This window comes from Chinchilla lanigera, unplaced genomic scaffold (assembly GCF_000276665.1).
Source record: "Chinchilla lanigera isolate Chin_1 unplaced genomic scaffold, ChiLan1.0 scaffold00009, whole genome shotgun sequence".
Lineage (NCBI taxonomy): Eukaryota > Metazoa > Chordata > Mammalia > Rodentia > Chinchillidae > Chinchilla > Chinchilla lanigera.
In genome coordinates this window covers 33,489,315-33,495,495 of record NW_004955410.1, presented here as the reverse complement: position 1 = coordinate 33,495,495, position 6,181 = coordinate 33,489,315, and the positions used below count along the sequence as shown (strand labels likewise).

The 6,181-nt window shown below is 45.3% G+C and overlaps 1 long non-coding RNA gene across 1 annotated transcript in view; it reads left to right on the top strand.

Annotated features, from left to right (window-relative positions):
• Positions 1-6,181, top strand: part of LOC106147797 — a 31,410-nt gene that overhangs the window by 24,289 nt on the left and 940 nt on the right. The gene's annotated exons all lie outside the window — the stretch shown is intronic.

Here is a 6,181-nt window from a genome sequence, read left to right as displayed (position 1 = left end):
GGCCCACCCTCCGGGAGCCAGCAGGCAGGAAGCTAGCCAGCCAGAAGGCTGGCGCTCCCCACCCACAGCTCCCTGTGCGCCGGAAGCCCTCCTTCCGGGAAACCCTGAGGCCGGGAGTGAGTCGTCGTCGGTCCAAAGACCGGGGCTCCCCGCCCGAGACTCCCCGTGCGCTAGGGGCCCACCCTCAGGGATCCAGTAGATTGAGCACTTTTATAAGTGGGAAAATTCAAAACAAGGGGACATAAGAAGAGGCAAGGGATAGGGACATACTAAGAACCTTCTTTGCATTATACTCTTAGAACCTGGACCTCTCTAAAGCTGGAATTACAGAATCTTTTTCCCTCTTTAACCTTCACTAATTTACTCTCATGAGTTCAGCTCAACTCCAAGCTTTTAAATCCAGGTGTCTTGCAAGAGGTAGCTGATGGATCCATAGGTCGTCATACATCCGTGGGTCATTTGGGTCTATGTGAATAGCATTAAAGAAAATCATTCAGTGATCTGTGTTCAAATGTGAGAAAGAGGACTTCATCAGGCCAGTTGCACTGGATGCAGGAGCACTGTAGCAGGGTCCTGTAGTGGGGGACAGAGATGGGGCTCAGCGTTGCATACAGCATGGGCAAGTGACGACTGACCGCCAAGGAGCAGTGCTGGGGCCAGCAGTGGAAAAACACTGAGACATCAGAGGCTGGAGGATTCTGGCTAACCTTCCCTGACAGGATTCTTGCTGAAGACAGGCCACAGTGATCCGATCTCACCTGGGTCACTGGGGAAGATGGCGAACCCTGATTAGTATGCAGGGTGATCAGATACCGAGTACAGAGAGTTCTTGCTTTTCTGACTTAGAGGTTCTTTGCTGAAGCTTTGATTTACAAGAAAGTGCACAGGCAGACCTAGCAAAAGATTTAGAAACTGAGCAAAGAATCGTTATCAGATACTGGTCAAAGGTTTTGGCCAAAGAGTCTTTATCAGTAAGTTTTCAAAGGGTGTCATTACAAGTAAGGGAGCGGAGAACCTATAAGGACTAGGACTGGGCTTAGGAGCATTAAAACGTGAGGTGAATAGTGCCAAGGGCATGGCTTGGGGAAGCCATAGAGCAAGGCAGACCCTCTGCACAGTGTGCCCATCATGCCCTTGCTTGGCACCGAGGAGATAAGAAACTGCCTCATGGGACTGAAAAGGAACACAGAGCGGGTGGGAACAGGAAAAGCAACACAAAGAGAGAAACAGAGGCAAGGTAGGACAGAGCAGAGGGAAAACTAGAAAATGCAGGTACATTGGGGACCTACAGAGGCCACAGTCACTGGTTCCTGGAATTTACTCAGTGATTTTTGTCTGTTTTGTGCTGTTTCTTTTCATGGAGAGGAGAGCGTGAGATTAGAGTTGAGGGAAATGAGGAGCAAATCCTGGAGTGGCATCTGCAGGCCCTGGCCTCTGTTACCAGTTTCCTGAGATCCAGCATTCCACTCCCGTGTGTGCTTGTTCCACACCCAAAACACATCCCCAAGGGCTGTGCCTTTCTCAGGTCGGCACTGCAGATAACACATCATAGTGAGCAGCTCCCAGCAACCATCCTTCCCAAAGATTCTCCCACAAAGCCCATAGCCCAAGAGCCACCTGCAAGGGCCCATCTGAGGATCCTGGGAGGCCTTCCCTCACCGAAACAATGCTAAACCTACATGCCAAGTCCCTTAGTCTGCACAAAGAGACCTACACTTAGAATTTGCAGTTCTCACCCACTACCCCAGATATATCTGGTTAATAAATGTATGCTTGTTTCCTTCTCCGGAGCAAGGGAACAGCACCTTCCCTGCTAGAATATGAGGACTGGTGTAGAAAGAGAAGTCATTCTGCATAAAGGTCCTGCCTCCAAGAGGTTTTGAGTATCCACAGAGAAGCCAAGAATAGGCCCCTTTTCCTGACAATTGAGCAAGAACAAAGAAAAATGCTAACCTTTCTCTTTACTGTTTCAAGGAACTACTTGCCTAATCTAAAATAAGGAGAGTAATCGGTTTGTATTCAAAAGCCATGCAATTCTATATTTATGTAAAGCAGCTCCAGGCTGTGAGCTCTCTGTTAATAAATTTTTAATCTCTTTGGGGTATTATGCCCCAATATTCCCTTTCTCAGCTGTCATCCTGTGACAAATACAGCTGGGTGGTTAAAAGCACATTGAAGTCTCTGATGCACTTGTAGAAGGAAACTAGGACCTGCCCACCTGAGGCCACACTCCCTGCTCTCCTCTCTGGAACATGAAACTCCAGGCTTGCTGGGCTGTGTGGCAGGGCGCATCGGTAGGGAGAAGCTGGAGATGTGGGAGGGAAGGACTTTCTGGGCAGCACTTGTGCATTAGGAGCAGTGGTCACATTGCTCCTCCTACTTCAAAGTGAAAAATGATCACTTGCGAACTCCTGAAGCTGCAAGTTCTCGCTCAGGGTCTGAGTGGAGCGGAAATCCTAGTTTCCTGACACAGTCCCCAATAATGCCAATGCTGAAAGTCAAAATAATAATACAGGGCAGGAGGAGATGATTCCAAAACAAAATGCCCCTCATCTAAAAATTGTCTTGGTCTGTTCCTGGACCTACACTTGAGTTCCGGATTAGTTCTAAATAATGTTTAATTTTATATGCCCTAGTACCCTGTGAAAGCCTGACCCCTGTCTCCAAAACAAGATCTCAGGATGAGCTTTGCGTTGCTGGCCTCGAAAGCCCAGTGCATAGATGTGCACTGCCCTCTGCTGGTCGTAGTAGGACATGCACATGGTAAAATTGTCCTGGACAAGGTGCTGTGTGAAGTTTTCAGGTCACACCTGAAACTGCCTGGGCAGGTGTCAGCCAGGAAAGGGATGGGATTCCCACTTTCACCTGGTAGGTTCCTTCTCCCTCAAACCTGCAGATACCTACATTTTCTGAGCTTAGCCACAGGTTCTTACTGCAAGGCAAGTTCCTCAGCCTCTATGTTGGATCTATAAGGACATTTGTAATCATGTACTATTGAGCTGTGGGTGTTTTACAATTATTTTGCAATTTTTTTCAAAAGAGACAAGAAAGGCTATGTTTGCTGAAAAATGTATCAAAGCTCTTCTGAGATAGAACCTGTTCAGAGCCATCATAATATCTTCATTTTACACTGAAAAAACTGAGGGTTAGAGAAAAGTGGAAAGTTGCATTGATAGGAATGAACCTAAATCACAGTGTATGACACACACAGAGGGTCCCTGGGTCATGGCCAATGTTGCCTCACTTCACTTCATATGAAAAGGTGTGACACTCCTTCAAAACGAGGATGGGGTAGTCAGGCATGCTGGTGCACGCCTGTAATCCCAGCACTCACGAGGCTGAGGAAGGAGGATAGTTGCAAGTTCCAGACCAGCCTGGGCTACAAAGTGAGATCAAGGCCAGCCTGAACTGCCTAGAGAGACCCTGTCTCAAAAAGACAAAAAACAAGCAAGCAAAAAAAACAAAACAAAAAAAAAAAAACAAAAAAAAACAAAACAGGATGGGTGATTTAATGGGCACTAAATCAAGTGCTCAATAAATCAAGTTGGCAAAGGTAGCTTCCTGGTCAGGAGGGAGAGACAGAACAGCAGGCAGCCTGTACCATTTATTTTGTGTACAGTGTTACAGTGTTCTAGGGGTGACCCCACTGTGACTTTCCCCCCAGGCTGGGTTTATGAAGGACAATGCTGATAATGACCGTCAATAAACCCTCCTATTAGGAATTTAAAACCCAGGACTCCTGCTTAAAGATCACCTTGGAAGACAGGGATACAGGGCAGCATGAGCAGAGCCACCTCTCCCCTTCGCAAGAAACAAAAGTAATATCCTTCCCTTTCCATCTCACAATGGAGGCCAGCTGCAATCTTACTGTAGCTTTTTTGTACGCAGAACCTAGTTCATAGAGATTCCTCAGCAGGCCACTAAGGGGTTGATTGCGTGTGCGGAGGTGTGGGAGTTAACAAGAAAACACCTCCGAATGATGAGAAAGGGGAGGGAAGCTTGTTTAAAAAAAAAAAAAAAAAAAAGTAAATCGGTGGAAAAAAATCCAAGGGGCCCATTCTACTGTTTTATTACGTTTTCTTTTGTCCTTGAAAACTGCCCTTACACTTTGTCCTTCCTCCTAAAATTGTCAACACTTTCCATTGAAGTTTAGCTGAGCATCTCTGCATATTTAGAAACACTGAATGTATGAGGAAAATAGACAAAAGCCACCTCATTCTCAATTGTGAACTTTACCACCTCCTGCCCTGGGTGGTGCCGTACGCACAAAAGCTCTCAGTCCACTTCCACTAGCAGGGTAAATCCTGTAATTGACACCCCAAGGCCTCACCAGCCACAGTGGTAAAGACGTTGTTTCGCCACACTGAGTAAGTAAGAGACATGGGACTAGCCCATCCGCTCGTAAATAAATCAAACAATCCATTGCATTCAGCCCTATGGAATTCTCGAAGTTCGGTTCATTTATGTGCATCGTATCTTGCTGTAGACCGTTAACAGCTTCTGGTACTCCTCATCGTGGAAGATATGGTTGCAATTAACACCTGGCCTGCCTTTCAGTAGGTGATGGTGGGGGTAGCAGGAAGTAACAGATTGGGGGAAACGGCCAGGTGTGGAGGTGAGCCCATGCACACTTATTCTCACCTGTGGCTTTGTGACTGAGCAAGTTGTCTTCTGAAGTCAAAATAACAACATCAACAGAAGTGGGTAGTGAAATAGGGTCATCTGAAGGCGGAGAGGGAGAGGGGGAAGGAATAAACGCTTGGACCACAAGAACAGGGATTGTTCCCGAAAGTTCAGCAAGCAGACTTCTGTGGTTCTACCTTGTTACAAAGTGGGAACAATTTGTCAAGGGGGCAAGAGTACAGGCAACTTTCAAAGGTTGTCTTTGTGCTAAACTCTCTACATAACTTATTTTTATTTATTTATTTATTTATTTAGGTGCCAGGAACATAATTTATTTTATTGAGCTGAGTCTCTCCTTAATTGAATTTAGATACTTAGCAAAGGAATGGCTTGATCCTTACTGAGATGCAGGACCACACTTTCAGGCCAGTTCTCTAAGAAATTTGGCGAATGCAGAATTATGTTGTCAGTACAAACATTCCTTTTCAATGGCAGAACTGAGCATCTGTTGTCATTGTCCTGTTTTCCTTCCCTCCACATTTGTCCCACTCTTGTCTTCTCCCTTGTGCTATACGTGTTGAGGTCTCCCCTGACTTTGTCTGACCCTGTCTGTTTCCTGTGTTAATGCTGCCAGAGGAGCAGGATTGCCCACGCCAACAGCCCCGACATGGGCATCCAGGCCGCCTGTTCCCTTGCTTCTCCCAGGTTGCAGTTTCCTAATTCTGTAGCAACCCGAGTGAGGGCTGCTGCTCTTGTCTGTTTAACACAGTGTGTTCTCTTGTGGTTTTGGGGGTCTTGTCCTGGACCTGTCATTCTTCCCAGGCTTCCACCCCCAGCCAGGAGCAATGAAAGTATGCTTTGACGCTGGCAATTGTATTAGTCTTATTAACAAAATTAAAAGAATATCAATAGGTTAAAGGATAAAAGTATATCTGATCCAAGAATAAGATTTGTTTCCTCCTTATTAACTAACCCATACTTTACTTGCTGTTCTCACTTCTTCTTGGATATACTTTTTTTTATGAAACAGGGTCTCATCATGTAGTTCAGGCTGGCTATGAACTCCCTTTGTAGCTCATGCTGGCCTCAAACTTGCAGTGATCCTCCTGCCTCAGCCTCCCGAGTGCTGGGATTATAAGTGTCTGCCACCATGCCTGGGCTCTTCTTGGATAAATTGAATTGAAAATTTTAGAGGGGATAAAAAATAGTCACTATGCCAGTTCATTCTTCTCCTACAAACAATTTTCTCTCAATTTTGCTTTTATTTATTTTTTAAAAAACTAAAAGTTATTATGCACATATATTCACCAGATTAAAAATATAGTAATAGTTTCTTAAAAGTATAAGCCAGGAATAGACTGGGAAATTCATGAAGGTAGAAAGAAAGTATCCAATCAAAGCTCTTATTTAACCTTCTGGGTTTGATTAAAACTAGCCAAAGACTATTTGCAATAACTACCATCAAGAGGTGGAATCTATTTCCCTACTTCTCAACTCTGCTGACTTTGCTGCTTGCTTTAGTGACATAGAATGAGAGAGCAGTAACACTACACATGTT